Genomic DNA, 19583 nt, shown 5'->3' on the forward strand with positions numbered 1-19583 from the left:
GTAGCAGGCCTAGAAGGTGCTGGTCCTCATCCAAGAGCCTTTGCTTCAGGAGGATTTGGGGAGACACACCTGGGGGAGGGTGATAAACGGGAAATCAGGACAGTTGTGCAGGCAAAAAAGCCTGAGGCCCAGGATTCCCTGCCAAGAGGGCTGTAGGAAGATTGTGGTCAAGCTCATTGACTCAAGGAGAGACTGTGCGTTGGGGCCTTGGCAAGGATGGAGCTCCCAGGATATTCTCAAGTCAAGCTGCATCGAGAAACTGAGGGTCCCTTTTTCTCTCAGCTTCTCTCTAGTGCCCTCTATGGTGAAAGCTTATCCTGCTCACTTTATTCTATTTTATTTTTTTATTTTATTGGGTTATAGTTGATTTACAATGTTGTATTAGTTTCAGGTGTACAGCAAAGTGATTCAGTTATACATATACAAATATTCATTCTTTTTCAGTTTCTTTTCTCATATAGGTTATCACCAGATATTGAGTAGAGTTCTCTGTGATATACAGTAGGTCCTTGTTGGTTGTCTATCTTTTATATAGTAGTGTGTGTATGTTCTTCCCAAGCTCCTGGTTTATCTCTCCCCTCCACGTTTCCCCTTTGGTAACCATAGGTTTGTTTTCTATATCTGTAAGTCTGTTTATGTTTTGTAAATAAGTTCATTTCTATCATTAAAAAAAATTAGATTCCACCTATGAGTGATATCATATATTTGTCTTTCTCTGTCTGACTTACTTCACTTACTGATAATCTCTGTGTCCATCAATGTTGCTGCAAATGGCATTATTTCATTCTTTTTTATGGCTGAATAATATTCTATTGTATATATGTACCACATCTTCTTTATCCATTCCTCTGTCGTGGACATTTAGGTTGCTTCCATGTCTTGGCTATTGTAAATAGAGCTGCAATGAACATTGGGGTGCATGCATCTTCTCTAATTATGGTTTTCTCCAGATATATGCACAGGAGTGGGGTTGCTGGGTCATATGATAGTTCTATTTTTAGTTTCTTAATTTACATTCCTGATCATGCTCACTTTAAAGGAGAAATGCTTAAAGGAATTTTGTGGCTTATCACAGAGCATATATGGAAGAGTAAATCTGTAGCCAAGAGTCCTTTGGTAACTGGCACGGTAGGTGTATCTGCATGTCCATGTCAGTGTACACAGGGAGTCCACAAATGCCCTGAGTGGGCCCTTTATCAACATATGTGGCATCAGGGATTCCTCCAGCCAAGACTCATGGGAGAGCCTGAGAGCCAAGGAGGGTAGAGGTGTGGGTCTCGCTGCTTCTGGGTTCTGAAGCTGCATCTCTCTGTGCACTCACACAGAAAAGCCCATGAGAGGACACAGAAAGCAGGCAACAGGCCACCTATAGCCTTGTAGGAACCATCAGAAACCATCTCTGCTTACATCTTTATCTTGGGCTTCTAACATCCAGAACTGTGACAAAATAAATATCTGTTGCTTAAGGTACCCATTCAGTGATATCTTGCTGAGGCAGCCCAAGCTGACTAACAGCCCTCTTAGGTCAGGGGAACCCAACCAATTCCCATGATCGCTTCTCTGGAATGGGAAGTTGGGTAAAGAGGTGAGACTGTCCTGGATAGGAAAGTCCTGGAGGAGGAAAGTAGCTGGGCAGTAAAATGGGAGGGAGAGGGGGTTGAGGAAGATGTGCTCTGTTAGAAGGGCCAAGGAAAGGCTAGTTCTTGCCAGGAATGGCTGAGCTAGATGCCAGCTGCCCCTCCTCCACTTTCCTTTGTGTGCCTAGTCCCCAACCCCCCAAGGCAGGAGGGAGGTCACGGAAGGGGACGTACACACACCTGATTCTACTCCATTCTGACCTGAGCGTTGTGACTTAGGCAAATGCTCTCACCTTGTAAGTCTCAGTCCTCAAGCTGTTACATGGGCATAAGAAAAAATACTTAAAAACCAGAAATATGTTGGAGGGAAGGCCAGAGTGTTTTATGCATATGAGACCCCTAGCCCTTGAGAAAATAACTCCCCTGACAGAGAAAAAGGACCTGGAATGAGAGCTTCCTGCAATCGGTGAGGGAACAGACTCATGGGAGGCCCAGAGTAACCAGGTTAGACTGACCCAGGAACACCGGGCTCCCCAGTTGACTCCCCTATTTAAAGAGAGATGGGATGGTGTGAGGGGGATTCTGTCCTTCAGGCTGCTTTGTGTGGCTTCCAAGGGACCACTGTGAGGGACAGGTTCCCAGAGGATCATCCTCCTCTAAGGTCCCAAAGAGAAATTACTGGTCAGCCCTGCCATCTAGTGACCAAACTCAGAATTGTAGTGTGCCAAGGGCTACACTGAGACATCACACATCCCCATACCTACCTGTTCACTCATTCTGTACATTACTTCCTAGAAGCTGCTCTGTGTCAGGCCCTGGGATAGGAACTGAGAGACAAGGGAGAACAACATAACTTCCCTGTTCCAGATACTACGTAACATTTTTAAGTAGGGGGCTTTGTTGTTATACACCTTCTTCTGAGAGCCAAAGGCCTCATCTCTTGTCTGTCTCTTATGTCTTTTACTACACACGACTTCTGTGTTACAAGTATCGATAAATATGTATCATATATAATATATGTGTGTAAAATTCGTCTTCTCAAGACTCTTCTCTTTTTTGTAAATTTAGAAATCCACATTCAACATAAGCAAGGGCTTTTGACATTTGCCCCTTAGAGTTTTAAGTTATTTTCTGATATAACTAATATTGTCCAACCTCCCAGATTTCTTATGTCTTAGTCTGGTATAATGCATTGAATTTACAAAGTTAGAAAAATTCACAGATTAAAAAAAGGCAGGAGTTTGTGAAGCTGTGTATATGGGAATTGTTGGATATAGCAACGATATCCTAGAGATATTCACTGGGAATATAAAAAAAATAAAAATTACATATGCATCCACAGTGATCTTTAGTTTTGTAGCATTGTATTCAGATTTGAGTCAAATAAAAAGTAAAAAAAGTTAAACATTCCTTACTCTATAACCCACAGTTCAATCTAGTGTTTTCCTTAACGTCTCCCTGCCAGTATTTTTTCTTATCTCTCTCTCTGTCTTTCACCCAGACTTCAAAAAGTCATGTCGGTTTTTCTTTTGCACCATCTCATATATTCTTTCTCAGTTTTATTTTCACAGCCATAAGCACTGTCACCTCAACCCTAGATGTTCGAAGTAACCCAAGACATCTGCTTGTCTTCCCTCACTCATTGCTATCTATTCCACTGCTGGATGAATCTCCTTAATATATGACTTTAACAGCATCATTACTCCTTTAAAAAGCAGTGTAAAATAAAAACATGCTTGTTTTCAAGATCTTCCACAATCTAGTCTGAATTAACTTTCCTCCTTTATTGCTTGTGACTCCAAAACAAACTGAAAATATTCATTCCGGCAGGACAGACCATTCAGACTTCTATGTACTGAGCACTGGATGTTTTTATTTCCCCAGGATCTCTTCCCTTCCACTTCTAGTAAATGAAATTCTCTTTTCTCTGATGAATCCTTTCCGTATGGTTCAACTGGGCTGCTTCTCCTTTGCTGCATGAGAAGTGGAGTTATATTTGTGTTCAGCTCATATATTATAGCCTTTAGATCACCATGATTGTTTCAGTGATGGGTGAGTCACTCAGGAAAAGTTGACGAGTCTTTGCTACATGGATTTGCTAAGATTTGCTACATGGACCCAGGAAAGGAGTCTAAGGAAAGGACGGGCTTGGACTGGTAATAGCTATCCTTTCTGCTGCTTAGAAAAAGCCTATTTGAGAATGATGTCAATATGTGGAAAGATTAAGAGCTCAGAGATAGAAAGAGATACAGTTCTGACCATATACCAATATCTTGACTCCATGTAAATAAAAACTGCATTTGCCTTTGACACTTTGGAACTTACAGTTTGGAATGATTGGGAGGAATATCAGGAGATGTTTCAGTTGTGTGTATTTAGTTGTGTGGACTATAAATTCCATTTTTACTTCTGTTAATTTAGATTAGGTGTTCGTTACTTGTAACCTCATGACCCTACAACTTCCAGACTCACAATGGATACTCATAGTGGTACCTCTACTCACATCATCCCCTTGCCTAGGATACATTCATCCTTTCATTCTTCCAAACCAAACACTAGTTATCCTTCAAGACTTGATTAACTATCTCATTCTGAATGAAGATTTCTCTGACTACTCCCAACAATTCACCAGTTGATAGATTTTTGGATGGTTTCCACTATTGGGGTATTATGATTAATGGTACAGTGAACATTTGTGTACACACGTTTGTGTGGACTTATGTTTCCAATACTCTTGGCTATGTACCTAGGAGTTGAATTGCTGGATCACATGGTAATTCTATGTTTAACTTTTTGAGGAACTGCCAAATTGTTTTCCAAAGTGACTGTACAGTTCTACATTTCTGTTAGCAAGACATGAGGGTTCCAATTTCTCCACATCCTTAGCAATAATTGTTAATGCATATCTTTTTTTATTATAGTCATTCTAGAGGATGTAAAGTAGCATCTCAAGAAAAATTTTCTTAACATTGATATGAGTGAAAATATTAATACAACATACCAAACTTTATGAATTACAGCTAAAATATTGCTTAGAAGAATATCTATAGCTTTGTTTTTTAAAAAAGGGAAAGATCTAAAACCAATAATCTAAACATCCACCTTAGGAAACTAGAGAAAGAAGGAAAAAACAACCAAAGTAAACAGAAGGAAAAAATAATAAAGAATAGAGAATAATAATAGAGAAGAATGAATAATAGAAAATAAAGTAAATGAAATAGAACATAGAGAAAATCATCCAAACAAAATTTAGTTCTTTGAAAAAAATCAACAAAATTGACAAACCTTTAGCTAGACTGAACAAAAAAAGAGAAAAAACTCAAAGTACAAAAATCAGGGATAAAAGACAAGGCATTAGATCTAAACTTTAAGAAATAAAAAAGAATTTTTGGGGTAGTGTGAGAAAGTATGTCAACAAATTAGGAAATTTAGATTAAATAGAAAAAAAAAAAATCCTAGAAAGACACCAAGTACTAAAACTGACTCAAGAAGAAATAGAAAATCTGAATTGACCTATAACAAGTAAAGTGATTGATTTAGTAATAAACAAACTTTCCATAAAGAAATGTCCATCTCCTGAAATCGTCAGTGGTGAATTTTACCAAACACTTAAAGAAGAATTAATCAATTCTTCACCAACTCCTCCAAAACTTCACAAATGGGAGGAGGGAATTCTTCCCAACAGATTCTATGAGGGCAGAATCATCCTACTACTAAAATCACACAAAGACATCAAAGTTTAGACAAATATCCTTTATGAATGTAGACACAAAAATCTCAACAGAAATTCAGCAACATATAAAGAAGATTATGCACCATGATGAAGTGGGATTTATTGCAGGAATGTAAGGCTGGTTCAGCATATGAAAATCTATCAATACAGTACAAAGGACTAATACAGTAAAGGACAAAACCACATGCGAAAAATGCGTTTGATAAAATTCAACACCATTTCATGATAAAAAACACTTGACAAACTAGGAACAAATAACCATTTTGAAAGCCACATGACAAAAGTAATTCACAATTCTTTTTGCATTGTTTTGGAAAGCTACCTTATCAAAATTATAAAGGAGCATCATCTAGTAACAGATGAGGGCGATTATCTCAACAAATAAAATTTCTAGAGAGGTCTCTGTGCACACAACACAACACTACTGGGTGATCACAATATAGTTTCATATGAGAGAAAGAAAATCAACCTTTCCTTTTTATCTTTTTTCCTACCTTTGTGCAGAGAATGTATAAATAGAGAATATATCTGCCTTGTCACGTTCAGTCAGGTATTGGCTTTCTTTATAGGAAAAGAGATTTAATAAAGATCAAAACTAATACAGATAAAGTATATGAAAATATCTACTAAAGTGCTTGAACCATAATGTACCTTTGAAAATATAGTTTCCTTTTTTTCTTCTTCTTCTTTTACAAATACTTTGTGATCACCTTCTTTGGGCCCTTTGTCAGGTAATATGTTTTAAATTGGAACGTGAGGTTCCCTAAACAGCGCCTACTTATTAAACTGTAGATGCTTAATAAATATATTGCTATATTAAATAGAATTAGATCTTTGCCCTAAAAGGACACATAGTATAATGGGGACAAACGTGCGTGCACATAAAAATATGCTCTACAAATGAGTAAGAAAAGAGTGAAAACTGTAGGATATTAGAGTACATGGTGACTATTGAGAGCTAACATGATAAAGCCTTCAAAAAAGACCAGCTTTACAAATATGGGAGCATCTGAACATACACACAGGGTAGGGAAGCTTATTCTATACTTGGGAATTTCTTAAACAAAGGAGCAGAGAAGAGTGAGCAAGTGACTGTTCTGATAAGTTGATAAAAGAGACTGATTAGAAACGAAGTTTCGTAAAGTGGAGAATAGCAGTAGCTGCCTGCTAAGTATAAGTTCGTTTGGGGATGGCCTCTATTAAAAAACAAAATTCACCTGAGTACATTTCAAGATCTAATTGGCTTTATTAGGTGATTCATGAATTGGGTAGCATCTGATCTATCAACTAGAAGGGGTTGTACAAAATGGAAGGTTTTTATAGGTAGAAGTGTGGGGCAAGGGAGCTATTAGCAAAAGGAAAGAAAGGGCTATTTTTAGGCCTAGACACCTTCTTTTTTGTGGAGGGAAGGGAACTGGAAAGGGTTTTATCATACAGATTATCTCTTCTTCCTCTGGGGGATGGAGAGGGCCCACATGGAAGATTACCTCATAGGTGCTAACCAGGAAAACTCCAGCCTAGTTGATTAAGATTGTATTTCTGGTGAAGGCTGAAACTGCAAGTAGGTCAGGTATTAAATCTTGGTTTGGTATCTTGAGCTTTAGCCCAAGTGACACCATTCTGGGCCTGTGATTTTTCTCTTTAACCCCTCAAATGCTTAGTTAAGCAGTTTGGATTTTATTCTAAACCACAGGTAACTATTGAAGGCCTTAGAACATCTAAGTCACAGAAGAAATAAGTGTCTTAGAAATTTTAGTCTCGAGCAGAATTGATTGGACTGAAGTCCTAATTAACTGAAATATATGTGTTAGGAGGCCCTTGAGAAAATCCTGGTATTAGCTGAAAATATTTTGAATGTTTTCTTAAGATATTTTTTAATCAGGAATGTTTTGTTTCTTGTCAATATAAACACAATAGAGAGAAGTTAATGTTTGAGACATATGGGTTAACTTGAAATTCCTTAAGATTTTTTTTCTAGCAACTAGAGCTAAGGAGCTTATGGTGCAAAAAATGATTGGAATTTGGGAAAGGGAGGATCTAGGACTTTTTTTTTTTTTTGCAGTACGCAGGCCTCTCACTGTTGTGGCCTCTCCCGTTGTGGAGGCACAGGCTCCGGATGCGCAGGCTCAGCGGCCATGGCTCATGAGCCCAGCCGCTCCACGGCACGTGGGATCTTCCCGGACCGGGGCACGAACCCGTGTCCCCTGCATCGGCAGGCGGACTCTCAACCGCTGTGCCACCAGGGAAGCCCAGATCTAGGACTTTGAATGCTCTTCTTATTCCCCATGAATACTGGGATTTCCTGGATATTGGGAAACTGTGAGATTTAAAAAAAAATCTTGGCATTGGGCTTCCCTGTTGGCGTAGTGGTTAAAAATCCACCTGCCAATGCAGGGGACCAGGGGTTCGATCCCTAGCCCAGGAAGATCCCACATGCCGCAGAACAACTAAGCCAGTGAGCCACAACTACTGAATCCCTTGTGCCTAGAGCCTGTGCTCTGCAACAAGAGAAGCCACGACAATGAGAAGCCCGCACACTGCAACGAAGAGTAGCCCCCTCTCGCCGCAACTAGAGAAAGCCCCAACAAAGACCCAACAGAGCCCCCCAAAATAAAAACAAATTAATTAATTAATTTAAAAAAATCTTGGCATCAAACAGAGCTTGACTTCAAATCTGACTCATTTTCTGGCTGTGCTATCTTGATGTAGCTACTTGACTTCTCTGAATGTCAGTTTCCTCATTGTTAAATGGAAGTAATTACGTTTTATATTAAGTGAGATATATAGATATACCAAAATGTCTGGTATATAATAGATGCCCAATAGATGCTCATATTTAGTTTTCTTTGTTTGCAAATGATGGTAGTGTTGGGGATGAAAAAGCTTTCTTCTACCCTTCTAGATTCTTCTTTCTGGTCTTAGAATTAAATTGCTATCACACACATTAACAGGAGAAAATTAAACAAGAGTTGAGCAACATGTATACATATGAGACCCAGGAAAACTGAGTAACTCACCAAAATGGCCCAAGCCCTCACCTTGAATACCATCTTCAGCTAAAGATAAAAGAGACTGTTGGGGGGTAGTGGTTGGGGACTTCAAAGGGGAGGAAGGTAATTCACATGGAGATGAAAAAGCAAATGTTTACTAAACAAATGTGTCTGGGCCCTGCAGAGAAAATGGGTCACAGAGTGAACTCTGATCTCTAGGCCCTGCCAGGTTCCCCTACATACCTAGTCCATAGTCTCTGCAGATATCGCTGGTGGCAGCTCTGGGGACAGGCACTCTATCTAACTACTTTTAGGTAGTTAGGGGGAATTTCAAATATTCTTCCTGAGCCTTTTGGGCCTGATTGTTTTCAGCGTAAAATAATCCACATGCCAAAGAGACACATTTTCGGGTGGCAAATTTTGCTCTCCTACAGTCGCAAGGGGAAAGGGTAAGTGCAAACTACTCTCATAATGATGGTTTTGGCAAATTCTTATCATGATAGTCATTAGCTATAATTACTTTTTAAAAATCTCTGACAAAGAAGTGTATGATTGTATGGGTCAAAAGAAAGCTCTGGTTATCACTTTAAACTCTTTTCTTTGAATGCATTACTCAATAATTAATGCATTAATTATTCCATGACTCTTACTCTGGCTAGAGAAAAGTGCATTGGTTCAGCCCACAGTGCTTTCATATCTTTTAAAATATAAGACATATGGCATGGAGTAGCTATTTTTCATCACTTCCTTGATTTTGAGAGTAAGTTAGGGCTTATCGTTTTCTGTTCAGGAACCTAAAGTGAGAGATTGAATATCTTTGTCATTATCCCATGGGGAGATAGGGATGCTCAGTCCTCTGAGCTGTGAGCCAAAGGCATTTTGTAGGGACAGAGCATTTTGATGTGAATTATATTTGATGAAATATGAATTTCAGCAGCAAAATACTGCACTTCTCACAGTTAAAGTCTTGTTGAAAGTTAAAGTTATTGTAACTGTACAGACTATTCTCCAAGTCAGAGCAAAAATTCTCAAATTTATTGACTTTATATGGAAATCACATACTGTTGCCTATAGCATGTGTGGGGCTCTAAAGACACTTGGTGTGTGGTAAGCTATTTTATGGAGACAAATTTAAGCAGAATGTGGATCACACAAATGAATCATGATGTTAGTGATTTAATTTATTAGAATCCAAGTTGGTCTTTGAATGAGAGTGAACAAATTGGTACAGTTATTTCCAGAAGTATTACTGTTTCCTATCACTTCTAAGCAACTCTGAATTGACCCTTGCCATGGAAAGTAAAAACTTAATTAAGCTTCATAGAGTGCGCCACGGCTAGCCAGGAGGGAGTCCGGGAAAAGGTCTGGAACAGCCGAATAGGCAAGAGACTTTTCTTGCCTCTTTGTTACCTGGTGCGCAAGGGGAGGGGATTAAGATCGCCGCTTAAAGGAGCCCCAGAGACGGGCGCGAGCCGCGGCTATCAGCGCGGACCCCAGAGACAGGCATGAGATGCTAAGGCTGCTGCTGCTGCCACCAAGAAAACTGTGTGTGCGCACAGGTCAGTATCCACACCTCCCCTCCCGGGAGCCTGTGCAGCCCGCCACTGCCAGGGTCCAGTGATCCAGGGACAACTTCCCCGGGAGAACGCACGGCGCGCCTCAGGCAGGTGCAACGTCACGCTGGCCTCTGCTGCCGCAGGCTCACTCCACATCCGTACCCATCCCTCCCTGCCGGCTTGAGTGCGCCAGAGCCCCCGAATCAGCGGCTCCTTTAACCCCGTCCTGTCTGAGCGAAGAACAGACGCCCTCAGGTGACCTACAGTCAGAGGCAAGGCCAAATCCAAAGCTGAATCCCAGGAGCTGTGCGAACAAAGAACAGAAAGAGAAATCTCTCCCAGCAGCCTCAGGAGCAGCGGCTTAAATCTCTACAGTCACCTTGATGTACCCTGCATCTGTGGAATACCTGAACAACGAATCATCCCAAAATGAGGAGGTGGACTTTGGGAGCAACGATATATATATTTGTTTCCCTTTTTCTCTTTTTGTGAGTGTATATGCGTATGCTTCTGTCTGTGATTTTTGTCTGTATAGCTTCGCTTTTACCATTTGTCCTAGGGTTCTGTCTGTCTGGTTTTTTTGTTTTGTTTTGTATTAGTATAGTTTTCAGTGCTTGTTATTATTGGTGAATTTGTTTTTTCTTTTGGATGTTCTTTCTTTTTTTTTAAATTACTTAAAAAAAATTTTAAAGAATTATTTTTTGTTTTTTATTTTAATAACTTTTTAATTTTATCTTATTTTATTTTATCTTTTTCTTTCTCTCTTTCTTTCTTCTTTTCTCCCTTTTATTCTGAGCCATGTGGATGACAGGCTCTTGGTGCTCCAGCCAGACATCAGGGCTGTGCCTCTGAGGCGGGAGAGCCAACTTCAGGACACTGGTCCACAAGAGAGCTCCCAGCTCCAAGTAATATCAAACGGCAAAAATCACCCAGATATCTCCATCTCTACGCCAAGACCCAACTCCACTCAACAACCAGCAAGCTACAGTGCTGGACACCCTATGCCAAACAACTAGCAAGACAGGAACACAACCCCACCCATTAGCAGAGAGGCTGCCTAAAATCATAATAAGGTCACAGACACCCCAAAACACACCACCGGACATGGACCTGCACACCAGAAAGACAAGATCCAGCTTCATCCACCAGAACACAGGCAATAGTACCCTCCACCAGGAAGCCTACACAACCCACTGAACCAACCTTAGCCACTGGGGGCAGACACTAAAACAACGGGAACTACAAACCAGCAGCCTGCAAAAAGGAAACCCCAAAAACAGTAAGTTAAGCAAAATGAAAAGACAGAGAAACACACAGCAGATGAAGGAGCAAGATAAAAACCCACCAGACCTAACAAATGAAGAGAAACTAGGCAGTCTACCTGACAAAAAATTCAGAATAATGATAGTAAAGATGATCCAAAATCTTGGAAATAGAATGGAGAAAATACAAGAAACGTTCAACAAGGACCTAGAAGAACTAAAGGGCAAACAAATAATCATGAACAACACAATAAATGAAATTAAAAATTCTCTAGAAGGATCAGTAGCAGAATAACTGAGGCAGAAGAACGGATGAGTGACCTGGAAGATAAAATAGTGGAAATAACTACTGCAGAGCAGAAGAAAGAAAAAAGAATGAAAAGAATGGAAGACAGTCTCAGAGACCTTGGGGATAATATTAAATGCGCCAACATTCGAATTATAGGGGTCCCAGAAGAAGAAGAGAAAAAGAAAGGGACTGAGACAATATTTTAAGAGATTACAGTTGAAAACTTCCCTAATATGGGAAAGGAAATAGTTAACCAAGTCCAGGAAGCACAGAGAGTCCCATACAGGATAAATCCAAGGAGAAACATGCCAAGACACATATTAATCAAACTATCAAAAATTAAATACAAAGAAAACATATTAAAAACACCAAGGGAAAAACAACAAATAGCATACAAGGGATCCCCATAAGGTTAACAGCTGATCTTTCAGCAGAAACTCTGCAAGCCAGAAGGGAGTGAAAGGACATATTTAAAGTGATGAAAGGGAAAAACCTACAACCAAGATTACTCTATCCAGCAAGGGTCTCATTCAGATTTGACAGAGAAATTAAAATCTTTACAGAGAAGCAAAAGCTAAGATAATTCAGCACAAACAAACCAGCTTTAAAACAAATGCTAGGGCTTCCCTGGCGGCGCAGTGGTTGAGAGTCTGCCTGCCGATGCAGGGAACACGGGTTCGTGCCCTGGTCTGGGAGGATCCCACATGCCGCAGAGTGGCTGGGCCTGTGAACCATGGCTGCTGAGCCTGCGCGTCCGGACTGCAACGGGGGAGGCCACAACAGTGAGAGGCCCGCGTACTGCAAAAAAAAAAAAAAACAAAACAAAACAAACAAAAAACAAATGCTAAAGGAACTTCTCTAGGCAGGAAACACAAAAGAAGGAAAAGACCTACAATAACAAACTGAAAACAATTGAGAAAATGGGAATAGGAACATACATATCAATAATTACCTTAAATGTAAATGGATTAAATGCTCCCACCAAAAGACAGACTGGCTGAATGGATATAAAAACAAGACCTGTATATATGCTATCTACAAGAGACCCACTTCAGACCTACGGACACATACAGACTGAAAGTGAGAGGATGGAAAAAGATATTCTATGCAAATGGAAATCAAAAGAAAGCTGGAGTAGCAATAGTCATATCAGATAAAATAGACCTTAAAATAAAGACTATTACAAGAGACAAAGAAGGACACTACATAACAATCAAGAGATCAATCCAAGAAGAAGATATAACAATTGTAAATATTTATGCACCCAGAATAGGAGCCCCTCAATACATAAGGCAAATGCTAGCAAATGCTAACAGCCATAAAAGGGGAAATTGACAGTAACACAATCATAATAGGGGACTTTCATACCCTACTGTCACCAATGGACAGATCATCCAAAATGAAAATAAATAAGGAAACAAAAGCTTTAAATGATACATTAAACAAGGTGGACTTAATTAATATTTATAGGACATTCCATCCACAAACAACAGAATGCACTTTCTTCTCAAGTGCTCATGGAACATTCTCTAGGATCATATCTTGGGTCACAAATCAAGCCTTGGTAAATTTAGGAAAATTGAAATCATATCGAGTATCTTTTCTGACCACAACGCTATGAGACTGGATATCAATTACAGGAAAAGATCTGTAAAAAATACAAACACATGGAGGCTAAACAGTACACTACTTAATAACCAGGTGATCACTGAAGAAATCAAAGAGGAAATCAAAAAATATCTAGAGACAAATGACAATGAAAACACGATGATCCAAAACCTATGGGATGCAGCAAAAACAGTTCTAAGAGAGAAATTTGTACCAATATAATCCTACTTTAAGAAACAAGAAACATCTCAAATAAACAACCTAATTTACACCTAAAGCAATTAGAGGAAGAAGAACAAAAAAACCCCAAAGTTAGCAAAAGGAAAGAAATCATAAAGATCAGATCAGAAATAAATGAAAAAAAAAATGAAGGAAACTATAGCAAAGATCAATAAAACTAAAAGCTGGTTCTTTGAGAAGATAAACAAAATAGATAAACCATTAGCCAGACTCATCAAGAAAAAAGGGAGGAGACTCAAATCAATAGAATTAGAAAGAAAAAGGGGAAGTAAAAACTGACACTGCAGAAATACAAAAGATCATGAGAGATTACTACAAGCAACTCTATGCCAATAAAATGGACAACCTGGAAGAAATGGACAAATTCTTAGAAATGCACAACCTTTTGAGACTGAACCAGGAAGAAATATTAACAGACCAATCACAAGTACTGAAATTGAAACTCTAAATAAAAATCTTCCAACAAACAAAAGCCCAGGACCAGATGGCTTCACAGGCAAATATTATCAAACATTTAGAGAAGAACTAACACCTATCCTTCTCAAACTCTTCCAAAATATAGCAGAGGGAGGAACACTCCCAAACTCATTCTGTGAGGCCACCATCACCTTGAAACCAAAACCATACAAAGATGTCACAAAAAAAGAAAACTACAGGGGCTTCCCTGGTGGCGCAGTGGTTGAGAGTCCGCTTGCCGATGCAGGGGACACGGGTTCGTGCCCCGGTCCGGGAGGATCCCACATGCCGCGGAGTTGCTTGGCCCGGGAGCTATGGCCACTGAGCCTGTGCGTCCGGAGCCTGTGCTCCGCAACGGGAGAGGCCACAAGAGTGAGAGGCCCGCGTACCACAAAAAAACAAAAAAAAAAAAAAAGAAAAAGAAAACTACAGACCAATATCACTGATGAACATAGATGCAAAAATTCTCAACAAATTACTAGCAAACAGAATCCAACAGCACATTAAAAGGATTATACACCATGATCAAGTGGGGTTTATCCCAGGAATGCAAGGATTGTTCAATATACGCAAATCAATCAATGTGATACACCATATTAACAAATTGAAGGAGAAAAACCATATGATCATCTCAATAGATGCAAAGAAAGCTTTCGACAAAATTCAACACCGATTTACTCCAGAAAGTAGGCACAGAGGGAACTTACCTCAACATAATAAAGGCCATATATAACAAACCCATAGCCAACATCGTCCTCAATGGTGAAAAACTGAAACCATTTCCACTAAGATCAGGAACAAGACAAGGTTGCCCACTCTTACCGCTATCATTCAACATAGTTTTGGAAGTTTTAGCCACAGCAGTCAGAGAAGAAGAAGAAATAAAAGGAATCCAAATCAGAAAAGAAGAAGTAAAGCTGTCACTGTTTGCAGGTGACATGATACTATACATAGAGAATCCTAAAGATGCTACCAGAAAACTACCAGAGCTAATCAATGAATTTGGTAAAGTTGCAGGACACAAAATTAATGCACAGAAATCTCTGGCATTCCTATACACTAATGATGAAAAATCTGAAAGTGAAATTAAGAAAACACCCCCATTAACTACTGCAACAAAAAGAATAAAATACCTAGGAATAAGCCTACCTAAGGAGACAAAAGACCTGTATACAGAAAATTATAAGACACTGATGAAAGAAATTAAAGATGATACAAATAGATGGAGAGATATACCATGTTCTTGGATTGGAAGAATCAACATTGTGAAAATGACTATACTACCCAAAGCAATCTACAGATTCAATGCAATCCTTATGAAACTACCACTGGCATTTTTCACAGAACTAGAACAAAAATTTTCACAATTTGTATGGAAACACAAAAGACCCCGAATAGCCAAAGCAATTTTGAGAGAGAAAAACGGAGCCTGAGGAATCAGGCTCCCAGACTTCAGACTATACTATAAAGCTACAGTAATCAAGGCAGTATGGTACTTGCACAAAATCAGAAATGTAGATCAATGGAACAGTATAGAAAGCCTAGAGATAAACCCACGCACATATGGTCACCTTATCTTTGATAAAGGAGGCAAGAATGTACAATGGAGAAAAAGCCTCTTCAATTAGTGGTGCTGGGAAAACTGGACAGCTACATGTAAAAGAATGATATTAGAAAACTCCCTAACACCGTACACAAAAACAAACTCAAAATGGATTAAAGACCTAAATGTAAGGCCAGACACTCTCACACTCTTAGAGGAAAACATAGGCAGAACACTCTATGACATAAATCACAGCAAGATACTTTTTGACCCACCTCCTAGAGAAATGGAAATAAAAACAAAAATAAACAAATGAGGCCTAATGAAACTTTAAAGCTTTTGCACAGCAAAGGAAACCATAAGCAAGACGAAAAGACAAACCTCAGAATGGGAGAAAATATTTGCAAATGAAGCAACTGACAAAGGATTAATCTCCAAAATTTACAAGCAGCTCCTGCAGCTTAATATCAGAAAAACAAACAACCCAATCCAAAATTTGGCAGAAGACCTAAATAGACATTTCTCCAAAGAAGATATACAGATTGCCAACAAACACATGAAAGAATGTTCAACATCATTAATCATTAGAGAAATACAAATCAAAACTACAATGAAATATCATTGCATACCGGTTAGAATGGCCATCATCAAAAAATCTACAAACAATACATGCTGGAGAGGGTGTGGAGAAAACAGAACCCTCATACACTGTTGGTGGGAATGTAAATTGATAACAGCCATTATGGAGAACAGTATGGAGGTTCCTTAGAAAAACTAAAAATTGAACTCCCATACGACCCAGCAATCCCACTACTGGGCATAGACCTTGAGAAAACCATAATTCAAAAAGAGTCATGTGGGCTTCCCTGGTGGTGCAGTGGTTGAGAGTCCGCCTGCCGATGCAGGGGACACAGGTTCGTGCCCCGGTCTGGGAAGATCCCACATGCCGTGGAGCAGCTGGGCCCGTGAGCCATGGCCGCTGAGCCTGCGAGTCCGGAGCCTGTGCTCCGTAACGGGAGAGGCCACAACAGTGAGAGGCACGCGTACCGCAAAAAAAAAAAAGACGCAGACCTACTAGAGAAAGGGCTTGAGGACACAGGGAGGGGGATGGTAACCTGGGACAAAGTGAGAGAGTGGCATGGACATATGTACACTACCAAATGTAAAATAGATAGCTAGTGGGAAGCAGTCGCATAGCACAGGGAGATCAGCTCCGTGCTTTGTGACCACTTAGAGGGGTGGGATAGGGAGGGTGGGAGGAAGACGCAAGAGGGAGGAGATAAGGGGATATATGTGTAACTGATTCACTTTGTTATAAAGCAGAAACTAACACACCATTGTAAAGCAATTATACTCCAATAAAAAAGTAAAAAAAAAAAAAGCCTGATAGAAGAGCTGCTTCTCTCCAAATGCTGAGAATATTTTTGCACTCTTTGGACGCTAGGTGGCAGAAGTGCTCTTTTATTTATTTATTTATTTTTGGCTGCATTGGGTCTTCCTTGCTGTGCAAGGGCTTTCTCTAGTTGCGGGGAGTGGGGGCTACTCTTGGTTGTGGTGCGTGGGCTTCTCATTGCTGTGGCTTCTCTCTTTTTTTTTTTAACATCTTTATTGGAGTATAATTGCTCTCCAAGGTCCATGCCACTCTCTCACTTTGTCACAGCTTACCCTTCCCCCTCCCCATATACTCAAGTCCATACTCTAGTAGGTCTGTGTCTTTATTCCCGTCTTACCCCTAGCTACTTCATGACCTTTTTATTTTTTATCTTAGATTCTATATATACGTGTATGCTGTCATTCTCTTGTTGCGGAGCACAGGCTCTAGACGTAGGCTTCAGTAGTTGTGGCTCGTGGGCTCCAGAGCACAGGCTCAGTAGTTGTGGTGCACAGGCTTAATTGCTCCATGGCATGTGGGATCTTCCAGGACCAGGGCTAGGACTCGTGTTCCCCTGCATTGGCAGGCAGATTCTTAACCACTGCACCACCAGGGAAGTCCAGAAGTGCTCTTGTTAAGATTGCCTCAGCTGTCTAGGAGATCACTTTTATTCTGACAAGGATGAGCTGTCTTAATTAGTAACCCATACACATTAAACCCACACAGGATGTTCTGACTGAAAGAGACATGTACTTTGCCATCTACAGGGAATTTGTTTTTACAATATCAGTGGCTTGGCCAGGGATGCTTTTTATGAGGCCTACGTATTCATTTCAGTAATGGAGTACATTCAGCCCTGTGGTATCCCCAGGTCTGCATCTGCTGATTCAACCAACCACAGATAAAAACAAAACAAAACAAAGCAAAACCTCCAGAAAGTTCCAAAAAGCAAAACTTGAATTTGCCCCATGCAGGCAACTATAACTATGTAAATATCACTTATTATAAGTAATCTAGAGATGATTTAAACTAGATGGGAGGATATGAGTAGGTTATGTGCAAATACTGTGCCACTTTATATAAGGGACTTGAGCATCCTCAGATTTCACCTGGCTAGGCTCTCTGCTTAGTATGCAGGGCTCAATAATAAGGAGGGCAGGAATAGAGAAGCTAAATGAAATATTCCCAATGGTATGTTTAACTCCTGGGCAGCCTTAGAGGAAAACTTCTGTCTTCTCATCCTGAACATTCACTTTTCTCTGAGAACAACTCTTGGGGTTTTATGGGGTTGCTGCTTGGCCTGTGTCTCTAAGACACTGCAACAGAAGGTTAAAAAGTGAAAAGTTCTGTCAATCACCCATAAGTGTGTAACCAATCTTCTTGATTTTACTCTTCCTTCGAGTTGAACTATTTTAGTATTATGTTGGTACAGTTTAAATTGCCAGTCAATTTAAGTAAATTGTGTTTAACAACTAGTCACTTTGAGGCAGGAGATAGATGGGCCCCAGGTTAGACATTTACAACTGGCCTCCCGTTTACATTTCATGAGGCAGAAAAAAGTGGGCTTCAGGCCACTTACAACTAGCCTCCTGTTTGCATTTCCTGAATCAGGAGATAAGTGGGCTCCAGATCAGCCGTTTACACTCAGTCTCCTGTTTGCTCTCTGAAATGGAAGCAATGACAGAAACAGGGTAAACAGCCAGGCTTTGTCTCCTGTGGACACCTTACGATAACAGTCATGGCAGGGACAGAGAGGGGCTAAACCCTGTTTGAATAAAGATCAAGAGGTCACGTATTTCCCATCTTTGGGTCCAGGGAAACACTGCACCTGCATAGAAAGGCTCCTCGGGGGTCAAAAGTCAGGGGACAACGCCAGGCCATAATGAGTCTTGCTTCCCCCAGAATCCTTTGTGTTGAGATCTGTCTTGGCTGAGAGGTGCGTGCGCACCTAAGGGGAGGGTCATGAGACAAATTAGCCAGGGGGGACAAAGCAAGATGACTGGCCAGAAGGAAGACTAAGACGGGGAAAACTGCCCCTTTATAAAGAATTTAAACTTCCCGAAGGTGCAACTCTCTCTCTCTGAGTTTGCCCATGCGTCTTTCCACATGTCCTTTGCTTTTCCAATAAACTTTTTCTTTTCTCTTTACCTTCTGCCTCCTCGCCTGAATTCTTTCCTGACAAGGCAGGCAAGAAGTAGGGACCCAGGCCCTAGCTGCTGGCCCCTGTGGTCTAGTGGTTAGGACTCCCAGTATGGCAACTAAAATCTTGCTTCCAGCTACTGCTTGCTGTTGGTTGCTGCAAGCTGCCGCTTACTGCTGCATGCGTCCGAAATCAACTTCAGTAAAAAAAAAATCAACTGAACCTGTAATTTGATAACATGAAGTACCAAACACTCCTCTGATTCACTTAGTTTTTACGTTTTAAGTACATGTGTTGACAAGGTAGCCCTAGCTAGCCTCAGGTATTGAAAAATATCCAGAGAAACAGCGTTTTCCATTTTGGGGAAAACGTATGTTAACTCTGAACTAGCTAAACACACCTCTGTTTTTTGGGAATTTTAAATTAAATTTTACCAGAATCTGCCTCTCTTGATGTGTTTAATAACACATCAGTTATTACCACCCCAAGGAGAGTAAACACTGAATTCAAGAAATAAGCATTTATGCTGGTGACATTGTGTATTCTATGTTTAATCAATGTCATAAATGCATATGCCTTAGAAAACACTCTTGCTCAGCCTTCCAAAATTTATGGTGATCTTGATCTAGTTCACCTATGATGGCTAGATTTCAGAAACAATAAAAGCATAAAATCTACAGGAAAGCTTCACTAAGAAAGATATTCAAATTTTTATAGCAGCCTGGATCTTTAAGTTTTTCACATTACTACTGTGCAGACTATAGAGTTGGAGTGACCACAACTCCTTGTTCACTGATATTCTGATTGATTCTAAACT

At 40.1% G+C, this 19583-nt stretch overlaps 1 protein-coding gene across 13 annotated transcripts in view; it reads left to right on the forward strand.

Annotated features, from left to right (window-relative positions):
• The window catches only part of LOC307174951 (uncharacterized protein), a 592470-nt gene that overhangs the window by 279482 nt on the left and 293405 nt on the right, over nucleotides 1-19583 (forward strand). The window lies entirely within an intron of this gene.

This window comes from Stenella coeruleoalba (assembly GCF_951394435.1).
Source record: "Stenella coeruleoalba genome assembly, chromosome: 16".
Taxonomy (NCBI): domain Eukaryota; kingdom Metazoa; phylum Chordata; class Mammalia; order Artiodactyla; family Delphinidae; genus Stenella; species Stenella coeruleoalba.